The following is a 20,539-nucleotide window of genomic DNA, read 5'->3' on the forward strand; positions in this document are numbered from 1 at the left end:
GTTAACCACAAGTGGGAAGGCATTGCATCTGAAAAATCCTCACATGGCAGAGATTTCGGCTTGTTCCAGAAGTACTTAAGTCAGCTGCAAGTTTCTGAATTGTGATGATGCTTTCAAGCAAGGGGATGACGTGATTTTCTTTCACTGTTCATTAGTGGTGTTGGTATACTTGACGATCAATTGTTATTTTCCCATCCATGGGCTCGTACTGCTTTTCTTAAAAAGGGAAGAGGGACAGTCCAGTGTCACTCATGAGAGAAGGCACCTTTGCAAGACAGATAGAATCATAGAATTGCTGAGGTTGGAAGGGACCTTTAAGATCATCAAGTCCAACCTTTAACCTACCCTGATAAAAGCCACTTCTAAACCATGTCCCTAAGTGCCCCATCTACCCTTTTTTTAAACACCTCCAGGGATGGTGAATCCACCACCTCCCTGGGCAGCCTATTCCAATGTTTAATAACCCTTTCAGTGAAAAAATGTCTCCTAATATCCAATCTAAACCTCCCCTGACATAACTTGAACCCGTTTCCTCTCGTCCTATCACTTGTCACCAGGGAGAAGAGGTCAGCCCCCATCTCTCTACAACCTCCTTTCAGGTAGTTGTAGAGGGTGATAAGGTCTCCCCTCAGCCTCCTCTTCTCCAGGCTAAACAACCCCAGCTCCCTCAGTCGTTCTTCATAAGGTTTGTCCTCCAGACCCCTCACCAGCTTTGTAGCCCTTCTCTGGACACGCTCCAACACCTCAATGTCCCTCTTGTAGCAAGGGGCCCAAAACTGAATGCAGTACTCGAGGTGGGGCCTCACCAGTGCTGAGTACAGGGGGATGATCACTTCCCTAGTCCGGCTCACCACACTATTCCTGATACGGGCCAGGATGCTGTTGGCCTTCTTGGCCACCTGGGCACACTGCTGGCTCATATTCAGCCGGCTGTCCACCAACATCCCCAGGTCCTTTTCTGCCAGGCAGCTTTCGAGCCACTCTGCCCCAGTCCTGTAGCGCTGCATGGGGTTGTTGTGTCCCAAGTGCAGGACCCGGCATTTGGCCTTGTTGAACCTCATACCATTGGTCTCAGCCCATCAGTCCAGCCTGTCCAGATCCCTCTGCAGAGCCAACCTACCCTCAAGCAGATCAACACGCCCGCCCAGTTTAGTGTCATCTGCGAACTTACTGAGGGTGCATTCGATCCCTTCATCCAGACCATTGATAAAGATATTAAAGAGAACCGGCCCCAGCACCGAGCCCTGGGGGACACCACTTGTGACCGGACACCAACTGGATTTAACTCCATTTACCACCACTCTCTGGGCATGGCCATCCAGCCAGTTTTTTTACCCAGCGAAGAGTACACCTGTCCAGGCCATGAGCAGCCGGTTTCTCCAGGAGAATGCTGTGGGAAACAGTGTCAAAAGCTTTGCAAAAATCCAAGTAGATAACATCCACAGCTTTTCCCTCGTCCACTAAGTGGGTTACCTTATCATGTTTGTTCTTGACCCCGGCCACCGTAAAAGCTCCACTCAAATTCTCTTTATTCCTTCCTGCCCACTTCACTTCAGGGACTGGTTGCCCCTCTGCAAGGAGATAAGGTGAAGGGTCCAGCCCGTTTGCCGCATCCCGGGAGGGGACTTTGCTCACTGCTGTGGGTCAGCCTCTGATGGACACCCCCCAGGAGCAAAGGGAAAGGTGTCTTCTCAGCCGTGGCTTTTCCAAACGTTCCCTTTTCCCTCTTCCCTGGCTCACGGTGGTCTCTTCCCATTATAAATTGATAATTCTGATCCAAGCCTAAAAAGCTGCCTTTCCCACCCAGCCCTGCTGCCCGTCATGCCAGGTGCCAGCTGCAGTCGGAGATCACAACACAACTCAGCCAGTGCAGGAATTTCTGATGTGGCTTGGCTAATGAGAGCCTCGCTCTATCGTTTGAACCCACCTCAGGTTAATTAGAGGTGGAAACGGCTTTTGAGTTCCAGTTGAAACACGCACCCCGCGGATTTGCTGCCCGCCCTGAGCTGGCACAGCAGCGGGAGCGAGCGTTCTGCAGGAGCGAGCCTTCCTCCTCCCAAAATCTCTGGTTCTGTGCTGCCCTGGGGACACCTAAAGAGCCGAGATGGCTCCTCGTATATGGCAGATGCCCCTGCAATAAGGTTGGCCCCTGTGGAGTCAGGAGAGCCCTGCCGGTCCCATGGGGAGGTCATGGGGGCTTCCTTGGGTTGATGGAGTTCCACTAGCTTCTTTGGTCGTGGATTATTGGTATTATTGTGTGCCCACCCCAATGTCTAGACAAGGATGGTGTTTCTGACGTGTGTTGTCCCAACCTTTTCAAGAAGGGCTTTTCAGAAACATCTCACAACATGTGAGCGGTGGGAGGATAACCTTGGAAAATCAGTGGGGGAGGCTCGTGTTTCTCCAAGGCTTGTGCTGCAAGCCCTAACTCCGTGCAGGGCTTGCTGGACAAGATGGTACAGGCTGTTTCCAGCTTTCTCAGTGGGGCAAAGCCAGAGTTTCCCCACTCTTCCTCCATTGATGTCAGTGGTGCAAGGATCGGGCCCTTCTTATGTTTTGAAGCAGCACTTCAGAGGTCAGATGGGTAAGACAAGAGGGTCCCTGAGGATGACAAAGATGGTCCCAGGGGGGACTAGAAGAGAGCTGCAGCTAAACCTTCAGGGTCCTGAGACAGCAATAAACCCTTCAGCTGTGGTGCCCTGGAAGCCACTAGGACATGGCTCAGTGCAGGGCCAGCACGACCAGAGAGCATCCCAAGGCAGCCTGGGGCATCCCGTGGGATGTTCGGGGGCTAGTGGCCATCTGAGGTACCAGTTGAGGGTTGAGGCAGTGCCAGGTGCCAGACACAGTCACAGGAATAAGGGCCAGACAGGAAAGCTCTGCGGCTCTTTCAGCAGTCTCCTCCTCGGTCACTTAAGGAATTAAAATAATAATGCATTTATTGAAATCCACTGTGTCACGCGGCGCGCTGGAAGCGGCTCAGGTAGACTTTAGAAAAGCAAACAGCAACATGTGGAAGTGTCTGGCAAAATTCCTGCTGAAAGAAGGAAATGTATATTTATATGTGTGTGTATATATAAATATAGATATATGTATATATGTAGTCCATCAGCTCTACCCAAACCGTGGTCCCCCTTGCTTCTCCACAGAGAAGGGGAAGGAGACCCTGGCAGGCAATGCAATGCTGTGTTTTTTGGGGGGGCAATGTGTTGCCCCCGTGAAGAGTTAGACTGGAGCTGGGATTGTGCAGTGTCTTCCCAAAGGCGAGCGCCAGACAGGCCCTGGCAGGAGACGCAGCCGTTAGCGGAGCGGCTGGGCGGCCCGCTCGGTCCCCCATTCCTTAGTTTACTACTAAGTACCACTTATTTATAGAAGCATGTTACGGGCCGAAGTTGATGTCTGCGCCTCTTCCCCATGGGGGGAACAAGTGGCTGAGGAGAGGCAGGCGAGACGTGGAGGGCAGTTTAGAGCAGCATCGATCAGATTTCGTCTGGCCGCTTCTGCCTTTCTTTCTGCCTTTGCTTTCCTCGCCCAGCCGTGCAACGGGGCTCCTCGCATTTCCCCGGTTTCTTTGGGTGGGTTGGCAACGACGCGAGAGAAGCTCGAGGATTGTACGAGGAGGTTGGAAGCAAGGTGATAAAACTAAACAGCGTCATCTTGTCGCTGTAGCGATCTAACTCGTTCTTAGGCCAGGAAACGTTATCTTCAGCATAATTTTGTACGTCATTCCAGGGTGCGGGAAGGTTCTCTTGTATTTGCTCATTTTCTCCTCGTCTCCTAAGCGATGTGCCGGCAAGGAGAACCTTGTCCCCCATCCAGATGCACATGCCTACGTCTCCAGCGCGTGGAGTAACCCATGGGCGCGGGTGGCGTTGCCAAAGGCTTGGCGTTAAGGACAGCCTTCAAGTGTGTGTTCAGCCCGGGGTCCCATTCACCGCACGGAAGTGGCCGCTGAGCCGCTTGCGCCAGCCACCCGCTAGCCCATGGATCATCTCAAGTGGTCGCTCTGGCTCTTTATTATGCCTTGTTGGTAGCGTGTGACTGATCACCGAAATTACCCTCTGTTGCTTCTGTGCTCTGATTAGATTCCTGCAATTTTGGGAGAAGTGGGATGGTAACAAATAAAAGATCCTGAGGAGCGAATAACAAGTGCCTCTGTCTGTGTTGAGGGGTCCTTCTTTGCGTGCCAAAATGGGGATTTATCTGCCGTGGCTTTCCTCTGCCCACAATTTTTCATTAGTGCAATGAGTTTGGGCGTGTTTTTCCCAGTGGTAGCTCGGGTCTTGCCGGAGCAGAGAGCTGTTGGCAACCTGATCGTGGGTTAGCCAGGGGAGCTGGCAGCGTTTGGCCAACTCTGAATCCCCTGAAAAGCCTTTAAGAGAAGGGGGGGGGGAGGGGAATATACGTAAATAAACCCTAATGCTTTTTGTTCCAGCAACTTCCTGCCACCAGATAAATAGAGAGTCAAATATGATCAGCCAGGTAGAAGAATGCAGTAAAGCCTGGGTGTGCTTGATGTTGCTGCTTTCTTCCGCTGCCTTTTTTCTCCTGGTGAATGCTGACAGAGTGTTGGCCCTGTCAGCAAAGGCTAGGAATATATATATTTTTTTTTATTTTTTTTTTTTCTGTGTGGTGCTCTCTGCGTGCTGCTGTCAGCCGCTCGGACAGAGTCACCTCCCTGCGTCGCCTCTGCTTCAGTGTCCTTTGAAAGCCGGCAGCGTCACCTTTCCAAAAGCGAGCATAAAGCTAAAACTCTTCTACAGCTTTGCTGGAAGGCTGTGGGAAAGGGGCAGTAAAAGCAAATTCGACTATGCAGGGAGATATATCCCCTTTGTCTGCCCACGAAAAAAAATAAATCCCATCTCTGAGTGGATGGGAAAGGTATTTCCCCCCCGCTTTTTTCCTCCTCTGTGTTGGTTGCTGTGTTCCAAGGGGAGGTAGCTTCTTACGGAGAGATCCTGGCACCTCGTGGAGCCGGCTCCTGGTCCCTACGAAGGCTTTGCTGTCAGCATCCACTGGGGTCGGGATGCTGCGCTGGGGTTTTGGGGTGGCTGTGACCTGGATGGGCCTTTCTAATGCCATTCTGCGGCGCTGAGCGCATCCCAGGGAAAGGCTGGAGGGACCAGCGATGCTCGTGCGAGGCAGCTCCATGAAAGCCCCTTTCCTGCCAGCAGTGAGTTAAAGGGAGCAAACACCGGTCTCTTGCTCTCGGCTCTGTGCACTGTAACAGCGTTGCGGGCTCCTTCTCCCTCCCTCCTTTTTTTTTTTTTTTTTAATATTTTTTATTTCCTTCTTATTTTCCCTAAGGACTTTTGCTTTTGAAATACTCTGTTGATTTTTTGATCTCCTCTACTTTTGAAAAGGCCGCCAGGAAGGTCTTGTCAGCAGTTTAACGGGGAGATAAAAGAAGAAGGAGAAGGGGATTGTTAGCAGAGGGATAGCGCCTGACATCTGGACGGGGCTAATGCGTGATAAGAGGGGAGGGCTGGAGGCAGATCCGCTGCGCTTGATCTCTCGCCAAGGCAGGGGCTCGGGCTCGCTGGCTTTAAAGCACGTCCGTGTGGCTAGAGCCCGAGTTGCCCAAATCCCCAGCAGTGGCCGCAGATCAGGTAGTGGGGGGGGCCGGGGGTCCCCACTCAGATGCTCGCTGAAGTTAAAAGCCTTTCGGTTGACTTCAAAGGGACGTAAGGCCAGACTGTTTCCCCTGTCCGCTTTGACTGGGGGAGGTACAAATAAATAGATAAACAGGGAGCTGCTGCTTCCAACCTGAGTCCCCAGGAGGTGGAGGATGCTTGTAGGACACGAAGTTAGCGGCCAGGAGGTTGGTGGTGCTGGTGTCCTTCCAGAAAGCTTTGTGGCACGCCGAGCTCCTGGGCGATCCACCCGAACCTGCGCGTGGAGGTGGTTGGAGCAGGCACTCGGAAGAGCAGTCACTGGCTTGTGAGTTACTGAGCTTGTTAATTGTTTGGTTTGTCTCGGTGCTTTTCCATTCCTCTGATGACTTTGGGCTGTATTATGGCACTTCAGGGCATGCTCTGAAGGGCAGAGATTGTAGGTTGTTTGGTTGGACTCGATGATCTTAAGGGTCCTTTCCAACCATGAAGATTCTGTGATCTGGTTTTCAGTAACAAACAGGCAAACGAGTAGGAGGATATGTTTAGATAAGGCCAGGCTAGAGAGGGTCCAAAGAAGGGCCACCAAGATGACCCAAGGGCTGGGAAGCCTGCTGTATGAACTGGGTTTCTTCAGCCGTGAGAAAAGAAGGCACGGGGGAGACCTTATCACCATGTTCCAGTATTTAAAGGGTGGCTACAAAGAAGACAGAAACTCCCTTTTTACAAGGAGTCACGTGGAAAAGATGAGGGGTGATGGGTACGAGTTACTCCATTGGACACAAGAGGAAAATTTTTCACAATGAGAAAATCGGTTATTAGAATAATCTTCCCAGCGAAGTGGTGGATTCCCCAAAGTCAGGCACTCTTAAGATCCAGCTGGGCCATCTTGTCTAGACTGTACTTTTGCCAAGAAAGGTTGGACCAGATGATCCTTGAGGTCCTTTCTAACCTGGTGTTCTGTGATTCTAGGTGCTGGCTTGAGACTCCTCTGGGGCTTCAAACACCCTTTGGCTCTGGCGGAACTGAGCTAGTGCTTTAATAGATTGGTCATGTAGTAGATCACGTCCACCATCTTGTCCCCAACCCGTGCATGGTCCTGGGGGACAGTTCTGAATCCAGGCTCGGTTTTGCTGCTTGGGCCCCGTTTCTGGCGTCTGCTGGCCTCCTCCTGCAAAGTTTTGCTCTGTGCCAGAGAAAAACATGATGATAAAGGCTCAGTGGCTGGGGAAGGACTTTTCCCCGGAGTGAAGGAGTCTGTGCGCAAGGAGAGGTTCCAGCAAAGAAGTCGATGTTGAATGCACGCTACCTTCCTTTTCTTGGTCCATAGCTAGGAAACGAGAGACAGGTTGGGCTTTTTTAAGGGCAAAGGAGGCAGCAGTTAGCCATGAAAATAATTTTGGCTACTGCCTGCATTAGAAACAACTCTTCATAAAAGATGCTGCCTCAGATGCTCCTTTCTCTCCATCCACAGGTGAGAACAACTTCAAAACTTAAATCCAATATGTAAAGGTAGAGAGGGAAATGTTTAGTTGTCCTGACTCTGCTGCAGACTGATAAGCTCACATTGATTTTCTGTAGCCAGGTCTCCAGAGCGTACGTGTTGGTGTGTGTGCATGTACGTGCGTGAATGTTTCTCGCTCCTTGGGTATTTCTAATCTCCGGTTGCGTGGCAAGAGCTCGACGCTTCCTCCAGAAAATGGCCATTTACGGCACAAGGTTTTATATATATATTTATATATTTATATTATTATTATTTTTTTCCTTCTTTTCATCCTTCCTATTGCCTTTCTACAAACTTTCCACCGGAGTGGGGAGAGAGGTCTCAGGAAACATGTCCCTTCGCCAACGCATACCCCTCAACCTGAAGCTCAAAGGCAGGTTCATATTCACCACTTCTTTTAAACCTGTCCTGTCCAGGGGTCTAATCTCTGTCTGTTTCTGCCTGTAAATACAGAGGGAATACACAAAAAAAAAAGGCAGTACCAAACTGGGGCTTTACCCATAGCTCAAACTGTGACAGGGGGTTGGACTAGATGATCTCCAGAGGTCCCTTCCAACCCTGGCCATTCTGTGATTCTGTGAACTATTTTGTACTGGAGAAGCACAGAAAAAGGTCCAGTTAACCCTTTATTTGTTCTGAGGGTTCGTTGGGAAGAAAAATAAATGAACGCAGCAAGAAGGGATGGTCCAGCAAGTTTTATAGCTCATCTCTGAACCCCATGAGCTCCAGAAATTTTGGATGTCTAGCTGGAACCTGGCTGTTTGTCTCACCTGAGCCTCCAAACCCACCGAGATTTTTTAAATTTTTTTTCCCAGTGTAATTTTAAAAAAATTGGTTTGTCTGTAGTGATGGAGTAGTGTCCAGAGGAACCAAAAAGGAGACGAGCAGCGTTCAGGCAGGGATGGGTAGGAAAAAGAGAAAACACCAACCTCCCTGGAGATGTAATAGGCTTAGTAGACCTGCTTGACACATGTCGGATGAAATAAAAAAAAAAAAAACAACAACCCACAACAATGTTTATAAGAAGATTAGCTTGAACATGGTGAAATTTCTCTAGGGACTGTCCATGGCTGAAGCTCAAACCAACAACTCCCAGGGCCTTATCAGAGTAATGAACATTAAAGATCCTCCCCACGGCCCCTTTCCCCACCCGAAGCATCTCTGATTTGGGGCGCATCTGCTGGGGACGGTGCAATTCGTGGTGTCCCCCTCCTTGGCGGGATGGGGGTGCCGGCGATGGGAGTTAACTCGCTGGAAATAACGCGATGTGACTATCTAATTTGCGGCTGCCGCCCCTCCGGGGAAAAAGACCTGTCTCTGGGCAGCAGATTATGCTCGGGCTCATTATGATATTGTTCCAAAACAAATCCCCCAGGCTCCTGCCTGTAATCGCTTTTACATGCGTGCAGGCAAATGTCTCCGTCCGCGCTCACCACGTTGTCGCAGGCAGAGATGGAGCCAGCGCCGCGTTATGCTGGGGAGAGGAGATGCAATGATAACCGCTTGCACGTGGGCTGGTAACCACCAGCACTAACCACTGGTTAAGTTTCAATCGAAAGTAGGGTTAGGTTTCATTTTCCAGTGGACATGGGTTGGGTGTTTGGGGAATTTTTTGGTTTATTTTGTTTGGTGGTTTTTTTTTTTTTTCTTTTTTAGAAAAGCAACTAAACAACAAACAAACATAAAGAGACCAACCTTGAAAAATTCCACCTTCGGTTCCCAGCAGATGTAAGTATCTGGGAACACAGAGAGGTTGACCCATGCTCCCCTGGGCCATCTTTGCTCCATCCAACAGTGCCATGGAGCCGCTCCGGTCTTCTCAGCATTGGTCCCTGCGAGCCTTGCCTTGCCCATGTCTGGGGGCTGCGTGCTGCAGCTCTCCTTCTGCCCCTGCTTTTTCCATGAGTGCTCTTCTGCTAAAAGCCGTGATTATCATGTTTTTAACCCATATACTTGGGTGAATCGGAACAAACATGCTACCGGAATGCAACTGCAAAGCGGCTCTCTTGTATCCCCTTCATGGTGGGAAGCACTGAAGGCCACGCCAACACCAAAAGCAAGATTGTCACTAGCGGTAGCCAGTCTTTGGGGGATGTTTTGGTAATAGCTTGGGGGGATGAGTGTCAGGGGGTTGGTGGGGGATCTGCGGCACATAGCTGTGGGTTATTTTGAAGACATGTGGCGGTGATGTTTGTGGGGTATCGGCTGAGCAGCTTGGGGATATTTGGGATGTTTGTGGTATAGGGAGGACACACTTGTGGTACCGGGGCAGTTTGGCTGGGATTTGTGATATTTGGACATCGAAATTTGAAGGTCTGGAAGAGCTTGTGGTCTGGGGGGGAGTTGTTCTCCCTGATTTTTGGACCCCCTTGAGATGGCTTCAAGAAGTCCAACCTTGCTGCCTTATTTTCAAGGCCATCAACAGCCAGCTCCAGCCGGGTTTGTTTATTCTGATGCATCAAAACCCATCTGCCTGTTGTCCTGCTACGAACCGGCTGCGGCCACGTGCAAGCTCTCCCTCAGCGACTGCTTTTTGGCCACCCAGGAGGGGCTTGGTGCTTGCTGAGACAAGACATGCAGCCTCGAGAGCCTGTGTGGCTAACACCGCCAGAAGCCATCTAGAGGCAGAGACCGAGGTTTGAAGCCATCAGTGGTTTTTCCAGTCTATGAAATGCCTGGATCTGCTCCGGAGCAGCTGGTGGGGGAAGGACCCCGTGCCGGCAGCCAGCGCTTGCATCGCCGAAGCCGTGCTCGCCCCTGCGTGGTTTGGCACGCTCGCCCCGCGCCTGGCAGCCAGCTCCTCCGGGATTACAAGCCGTTAAGCAGGCATGAAAACACAGCCACCCTCCCTTGTCGTGCCGAGGCACGAGCGAAAGCGTGGACCCCCCCCTTCGCCATCCTTCCACCCCTTCCCCGGCTCTCCTAGGTATCCGGGAGTACGAGTTTCCCGCTGGCCCCAGAGATTCAGATGGGAAGGGCCATTGCAAAGGGCTCGGGAGCCGCCCGCCCTTTAAAAATTGCTTTTGCAAGAATTTTCTATGGCAAAATTGCCCTTGCCGTGGCAGGCGTCCTCCGGGGGTGGGCACGGTGCACTGCGAGAAACCCCCCCGGTGCCTGGAGATCTCCGCCTGGTCTGCCTGTGCCTCCTTTCCACGAGTTATCATCCTCCCCTTGTCATCCCCCTGCTCCACCACGGCGAGGAGATGATTTATTTGGGAGGGGAGGGGCTGCTGAGGGAGATAGATTATGCATTTCTGGTTTAAATACATGGAAAAGGGAGAAAAGACTCTTCTCCCTTGGTAGGCTCGGTGCTACGTCCCGTGTTTTTCATCCACATGGAGTGGTTTATTTTTTATCTCTTTTGGAAAAAAAAACAAAAACAAAAGCCAAAAAACCCAAGCATTAAAAGTTGCAAGATGGATCCGCCCACATGCAGGTCTTCAAGGGCTGGAGGGGAAGGCTGCGGGGAACGCTGTGACCGGGAGGAGGCTGAGGGAATAAGTCAGTAATATGTGCGGAGCTGAAAGGCGGCTGGCCCATTCGTTCCCATTATGAAGAGCTGCACTACCATTAATAATCATTTTAACAAGGGCCGGCCTGAGCTAGCAGGTCCGGGCGATGTTGCTGGAGAGTGAATTTTTATTTAATAAAAAAAAAAATAAATTTTATATATATATATATATAAAAAAATACTATGCATACAAATGAAAAGGTACGGCAAGCTCACTTCTCCTACCTGGTATTTATTATTGCTTCACCTGCCTTGAAATAGGAACATTTATTTGGCTAACACATATTAAAAGGGCTGTGCGTGCTGTATTTCTTTTCCGACAGCACTCAAAGCCCAGCGTGCTTTGACTTAAAGCTCCGAAAGTGCCGGTTTTGGAGCAGCCGTAACCTCTCCAAGGAGGAAAGGGGCCACCTCGCCTGGAGGAAAGCATCTCGCCATTGGAAACCCCGTGTTTCTCGGGGTGAGGGGGGGGGGCGGCTGAATCTCAGAGGTTTTGGGGCTGGAGTTTGCCAGAACTTCTGCTTTTGCTCGTTTTGGTGCGTTTCTGTAGCTCTGGGTTATCTGGAAAAATCAGCGGAGCGCAGGTTCAGGAGACGGAGTGTTGGCGAGGATTTCACCCGTACTCTCACGTCTTTTAAAACAGATAATGGGTTCCTTTTTAAAGGGACAAATGAGTAAAAAAAACCCTTTGGGTCTTTCATGAAGCAGCCTTCAGGAAGAAAGCTTTTCATCATGGCGATTTAAGAGAAGGGGGGAAATCAGCTGTTAACGAGGCCCTCTTCGTCTACTTTATTTTTCAGGGCGGGGAAAAAAGCAGGAAGACAAAGAGCCCAACGTGGGACGGGGCCCTTTGGGCTGCTGGCCGGGAACGAAGTGAAGCCCACCGGTATGATGCCCACTCCAGACGCCTTGCCCGAGGCTGTGGGGCTGCGGGAAGGAGGTTTTTCTTCTTTTACACATGCCGAAAGCATCCATCCACCTGAATAAAAGCACCTCTATCGCAGCGTACCACCGTTTGTGCCTACACACGCCGAGGCGGGTACGTGGGACGGGGGATGCGCAACCAGCTACGCGTGTAATGTGTGTATGACAACTTCAAAGTGCCACCAGGAAAGGCTCAAAAGGGCGGAGAGGTTGGGCAATGCTAAGCTGAGGTGTTTGTTTAGAAGTGAAGGTCGTGGCTGAGAGACCTCTGTCAACGAGGAAAGGACAGGTAGACCCTGGAGGACTATCCCAGGGAACTTCTCGTGCCACGGTGGTATCAGAGCGGTCCTGGTCTCCTGGCTCCTGATACGGCATCCTGCAGGTCGGGATGCTCTACAGGTGGGCTCTTCTCTGTTGACAGACCTTCTGCTACGTTAACGTGCTTGGATTCAGACACAGTTAACGCCTGGGAGCTCTGCAGGGCATCCGGCTTTGCTTTATGCTGCTGGTGGTTTGATTCCAAAGTGAAATTAGCCACTTTGTCCTCAGGAAAGTGTTGTTTTTTGTTTTTTTTAATTAATACGGGGGGGAGGAAGCAAGAGTGAGAACGCAATATCAGCTGGGCTCCTGCTACGTCTGACACCTTCATCTCCCCCTCCTGACGCTGCTTGGCCAGGCTGTCTGGTAAACACGTTTGATGTTTTCTTCTCGAGATGGGCTGAGATAATGGATGCTTGCCGCCTGCTGAGCGCGAGGTACCGCACCTGGGAGGCACGCCATGCGATCCACAGGCTGGGCACATCCCCGCGTACCCTGGGGCTAGGCGAGGGCTGCTGCACCACCACCATATCCTATATTTGGGGCAAATAAGTCTCTATTCCCAGCGACGTGGCTCGTTTCCCTCTTTGGACCTGGTTATTCAAGGGTTAGGCTTTCAGAGGTGACTCGCCGTTGCAAGGACAGCGTATCCGACTGCAACGATGGGGGGTTTTGGGTAGCGCCAAGCAGCTGTTCTTGGGAAATGAAGGTGATCCGAAGTGCCGGGGGACAGGGACGGCTTGCTTTCATCAGTCACTGTTAAGATCTCGGTCCCCGGATCTCGCAAAGGCCAGGAGAGGTGGAGGATTTGCTGTTTTCATGGTGTCGCAGTAGTAGATGCCACGGGGTGGGTATCTGATGGGAAGCGGAGAGCGGAGGAGCTATCTCCCTGGAGGAGATGAGGAGATATCTTCTCCTCCCCATTTAACTGACCTTTCCTGCCATTAACCGAGCCGCTTCAACCCTCTTTCCACAAAAGCCCTCTCCCGTGGTGTCATCTTCGTTTTGCCTTTGGTGAGGGCGTGCAGAAACCCTCTTTTGTGGCGTTTGCCCCAGATTGGTGGGGATTTGCTACTTTGAGAGCGCTAGCCTTCTGCCAGGTTTGCTTTAGAAGGAAACAGAGTGCAAAGCCGATAGCAGGGGACGGGCAGACAGGTGCTGACGTACAAACATGGAGCGGGATCCCAAGAAACGAGAAAAAAAAATTACCGAGATTTCGGTTTCCTCTCTGATGATCCACAGCCCTCCAGTCTCCATATCCGGCTCGCCCCGTACCCCCCACCGCCTGTCTCCTACCTGCTCTTTCTCCATCTCGGAGATTTTGGGAATTCAGATCCATCTGGCTCTTTCCGATGGAAAGATACTGTATCGCAGGCAACGCAGGCAGGGCCCTGGCGGAGCCGCGGCGTTAATTAATGGTAATCCCTTAATCCTGGGGCGATGCGGGAGACCGCGTTGCCCACTTTGTCCCCTCCTGAGCACAGAGAGGTGTCGCACCCATAACAGCAAAACTGCCTAATGCGGCACCAGAGGTGGTTTTTCCCTCTGATTATCTATATTTGAATAACTAGGTATTATCATGGGGTTTCCCCCCCCCACCCCCGCCGTTGGTTGTTGTAATCTGGTGAGACCACCTTTGCCACAAAAAAAAAAAAAAAAAAAAATTATTTATCTTGCAAATTTAAGGGGAGTTAGTGGTGGGGTTTGCTAGGACAGGTTTTCGTCCCTTCTGCCCTTCCCCCTGGTGTCAACGGGGTTTTTTTATTCGGAAAGGAGCCCTGAGTGCCAAAAAGCACCATTTCACTTGGACATTTTATCATATTTGATCTGGAATTTTCCTGACCGCTTTCATCCAGTTGATCAAAACAGTTCAGCTCTCAGCTATCCAACATAAAAATATCTTTTTTTTTTTTATTAAAAAATAAAATAATTTGTGCATGCCAGTTCTTCAACACCAACAAGAAGCAAGCGGAGAAAACATCAAGATAATGTAATTCCCATAGAAAATTGCATTTGGATGAAAAAGCCTTTCCCCCCCCACCCCTTCCTCCAGAACACTGGTTGGGGTAAAATTAAAAATAAATAAATAAATAAAAATTTGACTAGTTCTGCTTTTGCTGGTGTCTGTTTTTTCTCTCTGAAAGGAAAGCACCTGGTCCCTATCGGGAGGCTCTATTGGGCTGTGGATATTGAGGCCATGGTGACACAACCTCCATCCTTACCTCTCCTGTTTCCCACCGGCAGCCTTTGAGCTTTCAAAGTCACCAGCCTGGTAGGAAACAGCAGGGCAGTGTTTTGATGGCCTAAATTTCGTCTGAGTCACCTTAGCTGTGCCTTTCTCCTGTCTAATTTGCTCCGTTTAGTGTTGTATTGCCTGCTCCTGTGTCTCCCGTTGTAGCTCAGCCCTGGGTCGAGGCCAGCATTAAGCACATTCGATCCCTCCACAGGAGCCTGTTGATACCTTGTGTTGGGTCTGGCACAGGGGTGAATTTTAGCCCTGGATCAGACTGACCTGGAATTTAGAAGGCCGGGAGATTGTGCAACACAGCTCTGCCCAGGCTGGATGCTCACACCAGCTCCGGTTCCTCTGGGCTGCGATGAGACCAAGACTAGCAAACCCGAGCATGAAAAGGAGGGCAATGTTTGGCTAAAATTTGTTATCTTGTGACGTTTAAGCTCCTTGGAGGGTCTCACGCCCCCTCCAAGAATGCTCCATGCTTCCTCTTGGACCATCTTCTCAGGGGTGGTCCGAGTCCTCCTCCCGGCATCCCCTGCCCCCCCTCCCTGTGCTCCTGGGGAGGGGGGGGTTTACCTGGGTGTAAGACTTAGGGGCGCTTTCACCTTTTCTCAGCACCAGCAGAGCCGTAGGAAAACGAAAACCCGGGCTCCACATTCGAAATGAAGACTGATAACATTCCTATAAGTGTCATTAAAAAACTGCTGGGTTAAACAAGTACAGCACATTTCCACGTGCCCAAGAGTGCAGTTCCACATCTAATGAACCCTCTTCTTCTAATGCAGAAAAGTATGACTATTTCTCCAAAGCGCTCTCTTTAAGAAATTCATCTCTGCTGTGAGCACCGGCCGTCTCTGAAGTTCTCTAGGTGCTGCTGTTGGGGTCAGTCTGGTCCCCAAGCTTCGTTTGCTGCTCAGCTGGCCGGAGGCAAGCTGGGGTGGGTTAACAAGTGAGGCATCGTCCCAGCTAACACCATTTAATGGAGCGGACACAGCTGCTGGGGATAAAAAGGGAAGACCTGAGGAGCTGCTGGTGTGGTGGGGGCTCTTTTTTGCTGGGTCTCTGCCACAAGGCTTTGGTGGAAGAAGCTTCGGGTCTGCTGTATTTAAGGCTAGTGTTTGCTAACCCTCTAAACTTTTATTTTTCCTTCATTTCAAGAGCTGAAAGGCTTTCTGGCTGTGCTACTATTTGCTTTCTGCATCTTCTCAGCACAGGAGAAGGTTTTGGAGAGGTAGAGTCCGTCTTTTCATCAGCTGTTAATATATTCAAGGGCAGCAGCTTTTCCTTCTTTTTGATGTTTGAATTTCCTTATCTTGTTGCGCTTGGAGCAGCCTCCTGGTTTCTGAAAGCTGCGTGTGGGAATGCCTGGGAAGTCAGGAGAGATGCCTGCCGACAGCAGCTTGGGCTGCGTGTGGTAACAGCAGCAATCCTTCATATGGGCAGGAAAAATAGCAGAGATGGGAAGGAAAAATAGCGGAGATGATGGGAAGGAAGAATAGCGGAGGCGCATAGGTGGTGCCGTACGTGCTGATGCTGCGTGCGGAATAGCTGTGACGTGGATAAAACCCCAGCTGTGCTTAGCCTTAGTTTTTATATTACTCTGGATGGGTGAACCGGAAAAGGAAAGAAATGAAAAAAGGAGTCATGCATGCATAAAAATTAGAGATGGAAAGACCTAGGTCATCTGCTCAATACTTTCCTGCCACCGGGTGATTGTTCCTGGGCTGAAATCTCTGCTGGCAATTGTGGCTGGGAATGCATTAACCTTTAAAACAATAGCATTAGAATGTTATATATTTTCTTTAACCCAGGTGCTGGAAACCTGGTAAATGTGAAGCGCAGGTTGTGGCTGAGCGAGTGGTCCCCTGGGAAATGGGTTTTGGCGGAGGGGAGAGGAATGGCTTTTTTGTGAAGGGGCGCTGAGCCTGCTGTAGGTCACTTGAAGTTGGTGGTGACCCGGAGCCCAGCTGGGCAGCCCCTGACCCCGGGGGCTGTGCCATCTCCTGCCCAGGCTTTCTGAGCAGCAGCGCAGCGAAGTCTAAGCCACCAGGGTCTCCTTGCAGCAGCGACCCTGTGGTTGCCCTGATCCTGCCATACCTGGGACTGGGTGGTCCATGGGAGTCCCAGCTGGAGCTGGAGAAACAACTCACCAGAGCACAAGGAGAGCAGAAAGTGCGGTTGGTTTTTTTTCACGTCTCATGTAGGGTAATTAAATAAAACTCTGGAACCAAACTGTAGGGGTCCTGGGTAGTTTCAGCTCCTGCTTCTTCGTTTGTTTCTTGGAGGTGGATGGCAGGGAAATCTTTCGTCATCTCTTCCCGTTTCAAAGCGGGATAGAGAACACGACGGAGATGTGTCTCCTTGAGTTGTGTCAGTGCCCTCCTGGGGCAATAGCGATGGTTTGCCTATGGCTTTCAAAGCGGTGCTGTTAAATTTCTGGCTGTTTTTTGGCAATGCTTCGCAGGCCAGAGGACTGGGACACCAAATTAGAGGAACCGTGTCTGGTGCCTTGTCTGCTGAGCATCCCTACCCTTCCTCACCCTCTGCCGCTGACTTCTTGTGGGCTGAGACGGTGCCTCAGCTTTAAGTGGGTGAGAAACTTTTTCCGTAGGGGACAGGTTGATAGACCTGGTCTGATTTGGAAGCTGCTATTTATTTATTTTTTTGTCTTCCGTTTGGGCTGTTGTCTGCTGCTTTTCTGAGTTGTTTGGCAAGTCGTACACAAAGAGAGATGTACTGTTATTATTGGTGGTTGTTGTTCCTAAGTCTTTATTGATTTTTATGAAAGAAATAACAACGACGTGCATGAGGTATCCAGCTAACAAAAGAGGTCCTGCAGTACTCATCTCGAATTAAATATATAGAAGCAGAATCCAACTGGGATATTGACAGGTAAATACAAAGCTTTGTGATTCAGCGTCAAAGCGGGACTTTACCTTGCCACAGCCCACCTTGGCGAGGAGAGAGACAGCATTGTTCTTCTCCCCATCTCAGCCAGAAATGTGTCCAAAACATATTTGCCTGAGGCCAGAAATAAGAATGTTATTGTTAGGAGGGAGCTGCTACCCGAGAGTCGATGTTGGGCTGTCTGGGGGGTGACAGGCGTGCCCTCACAGCAGCAGGAGTGGGGTTTGAACCCATCCCCTTGTCATGCAAGAAGGTAGCTCAATCAAACGGCCGCCCTTGAGCTCGCCCCAGGTGAGCGGATCTGTTTCTGTAGCAGGTTTCTGCTGGCCGTTTGTTGTTTGTCTGGGTTCCTGGTGTACATCGGCTCGGGGCATCCTGCTTCTCAGCAACAAAAAGGCCATGAGGAAGGAGAGCAAAGAGAAAATCTGTACATCTGTTCCTTGGGGTTGGTCTTCTTTTCCTCCTGGATTAACTTGCCAACTCTTGGTCGATGGTTGATGCAATCCAAGTAGGGAACCCGCTCTGACACTGCAGCTGCTCTGAACTCCATCTGCTTTAAGCTGACCCGAACAGAGGGGTTGGAAAAGCTCGCTCTCCTCTTTTCCTTTTCTCCCCTCACTTTTGCATCTTCTCCTGTGGGTCAGGATGTAACCCACAAGAAAGACGGTGTTGCTGCTGTTCCACCTGGGAGCAGAAGCTTCCAGACGCCACATGAAAAGGCGTCACGGACTTTGTGGGTTTGTTGCCTGATTCTTGCTCCAGAAAGGCTCCGAGAAATTCAAACGGGGCTCAGGTAATCCCGTAACGTCGGAATTTGTCTCTCCCTTGACTTTACAAGGAATTCCTGAGGACGATATTGAATCACAACCATATCTCTGCTCTTAAATCATGTCCTCTAGCAAAACATCACCCCATAGAGGAAGTCCTTTCAGCGAAGACAAAAATGAAAGCGTTTATCAGTTTGAAAAGATCCCTCTGTGTGCCAGAATCAGTGAGAGAGAGAATGGAAGTGTTAGTGCCTCTGGCAATGCCTTCGCAAAGCTGTTTGTCATCCCGGCACAAGAAGAAGCTGAGCACACACAAATATTAAACTAATATTTTTGGCGCTTGGTGAATTTTGATCGTCAGTTTCTGATGCTCGAGGCGGCAAACAGGAATGAGATGCGGTATCCTTAAGCTTTGTATTCACGGCTGAATTGGTGCTCCTTTTATATTTATTTATAAGTGTGTATGACTCCTAGTATTGCTATTTATGTGTTGTGAGAGAGAGAATGATGTTAATGATAGCAAGTAGCAGGACCTGACCAAGGCTGCCGAGTCAGGAAGCAAAACGGCAACATAGACTGGTTTTGGCCCTCAAGATGCTGCCTGCGCTAAATTGATGACACGGCAATTTTCTGCTCAGACGTGAATGGCGAGGTGGCTGAGGATGCGTAGGATCACCGGGACAGACCCCACATTTCCCAAATCTCTGCAGTTCAGTGTTAAAATCCTTCACCCTACCGAGACGTGGGGCGAAAAAAGAAAAAGGGAACCTGAGAGGTGGTTAATCCCCAGAAGGTCAAGGCTAGTGCAGAGGCTTTTGCATGGCTGTGGGGTGGAAACCTGTCCTTGTCCTCCAGATGTGCCCTAAATTGGTGCTACCAGGCTTGGCTTGGAGGAGCTGGGATGTTGTTTTTTATTTCTTGGACAAACGCTGAGGGAAATAAACGATGTTGTCAACCCATGACCCTTCTGAAAAGACGAGGCCACCCTTCGCGCTCCAAATAGCCACGCTCTTGGTTGAGATGTACTTTGTGGAGAGTGTACCAATTATGTGGGCTTTTTCAGAGCCCGGGAGCGGCGTGAGCTGTTATTTTCTTTGAGTGAAGAAGGAAGAGGCTGAAAGGCACACGAGGTGATAGACATCTTCGCAAGGAAGCTGCAGTTAACCCGGAGTTTAAATTTAACTCCCTGGGAACAGCAGGAGCCAAAGCCTGAGGACAAGCACCCTCCCAGCTCACCACGTGGGGCCTCACGGTGGGAGCTTGTCTGGCGCCAAGCTCGTTCAACTCCGAGCCGCTTCCGATGGGGAGATGCAAGAACGTTCCCATGTTGTTCTCCTTGCTTGAGCCTGGGGCAAAAATGAGCTGAATGACGGCAAGGAAGGACCAGAGATTCTCTCTCCCTGTCTCTCTTCTCAGCCATCTTTGAGGGTGATTCATCCTCCCCAAATTCCTGGCAGTTTCTCTCGGTGACCAGCAGCTCTATCTTGTGTCGCTGACTCATAACTGCTGGAAGCTTCTTTGGCTGAATTCAGAGTAAGGGAAATTTATGCGTTGGCTTTGATCTCTCATGCAGTTGTTTTATAGAGGGCAAGGGGCAACCCAAGAGAGAGGAGGAAGAGAAGATAACGGTGAGGAAGAGGCAAAGATGAAGGGAAAAGAGGTAAAGATGAAGGAAAAGGAGGTAAAACCCAAGAAAGGAGAGAGGTACATGGATTTTGAGCAACAGGGGAAGAACATCCAGCTGATCTGAAGCCAAACAGATGAACAGCGTGAAGAACGACGCAAAACTATGCACTGTGGTTGATTTCTTATTGCGGCAGTGATATTAGTAATAAAATCGATACCAATAGTTAGCTAGGCCTAATAACTGCACAGATCGGATCAGATTGGATTAGATTGATATTACTTCTCCTAATAACCTGCTATTGTTGCTGTTGCACACTAGGTAGGAACAGATATCATGTCTTTTAATTAAAGCGGGGGCTCCAGCACTTTTATTCACTCGTAGTCGTAACTGGGAATGGCTAGTCTGCACCCCAGCAAGTAAATTTGTCCTGAAGGCTCTTATAAATGAAAATAAAGAGAGAATCCATTGAGAATGCTCTGTCTGACAGCCTGGCACTATGGGCATGTGCGATCACTGGGCAAAAGGCATGGGAAATCAAGGCTATTAAAACCAGGCTTGCCCTCCGCTTTGGACGGCTCAAAAGCCCCAGAACAGGCTTTGCAGCAAACTTTGAGGTTCTGAGGCTACATTTCATGCCGGAGCACAACCAAAGCCTTTCGGATGGTTGTCAGAGAGGACCGTGTTGAAATGTTTGTCTCCAGATGAGACAGGTCGGGCTGTGGGTCACGACCTCCCCCTGGCTCCAGGTGACAACCGTGCCCGGCATCTCGCCTCGGAAGCCTTCCTGGCGAACTCCTGGCCTTAATCAATGCGCTTCCACGGAAAAAACGCCAGCTTAGAGAAAACAGCATATTTAAAAGCAAAAGGCACGCCGGGTTTTATTGAATTTGTTCCAAACGGTTCTACATTCAATCACCCAGAAACCGTCTCCCTGCAGGCAACAATATCTTTTACTAATGAGCGCTTGCTGAACGAAATAGCCCATCTTGTACTTCACAGGTTCCTCGCTCTGACTCTGCATTAGGGCTCCTTCCTGCTTTTCTTGTCTGTTTGGCCTTCTTCATGTTAAAGAAACCATCTGCAAAGCAGGAAGGGGCCGGGGGCAGGGGGGGGCAGAAACCAAGACATGAGGC

The 20,539-nt window shown here is 50.2% G+C and overlaps 1 long non-coding RNA gene across 20 annotated transcripts in view; it reads left to right on the forward strand.

The window, feature by feature from the left end:
* The window catches only part of LOC141744815 (uncharacterized), a 169,033-nt gene that overhangs the window by 138,344 nt on the left and 10,150 nt on the right, over nucleotides 1–20,539 (forward strand). For 15 of the 20 annotated variants that reach the window (XR_012587568.1, XR_012587571.1, XR_012587566.1 and 12 more), the window contains one exon: nucleotides 11,428–11,666. This is a non-coding gene — a long non-coding RNA (uncharacterized LOC141744815). Of the gene's footprint in view, nucleotides 1–7,423; nucleotides 7,490–8,772; nucleotides 8,845–9,530; nucleotides 9,753–11,427; nucleotides 11,694–20,539 lie in introns of those variants that run through there. The other 5 variants (XR_012587572.1, XR_012587567.1, XR_012587578.1 and 2 more) reach the window with 5 other exon arrangements.

The sequence above is a fragment of the Larus michahellis genome, chromosome 6 (assembly GCF_964199755.1).
Source record: "Larus michahellis chromosome 6, bLarMic1.1, whole genome shotgun sequence".
NCBI classification, from domain to species: domain Eukaryota; kingdom Metazoa; phylum Chordata; class Aves; order Charadriiformes; family Laridae; genus Larus; species Larus michahellis.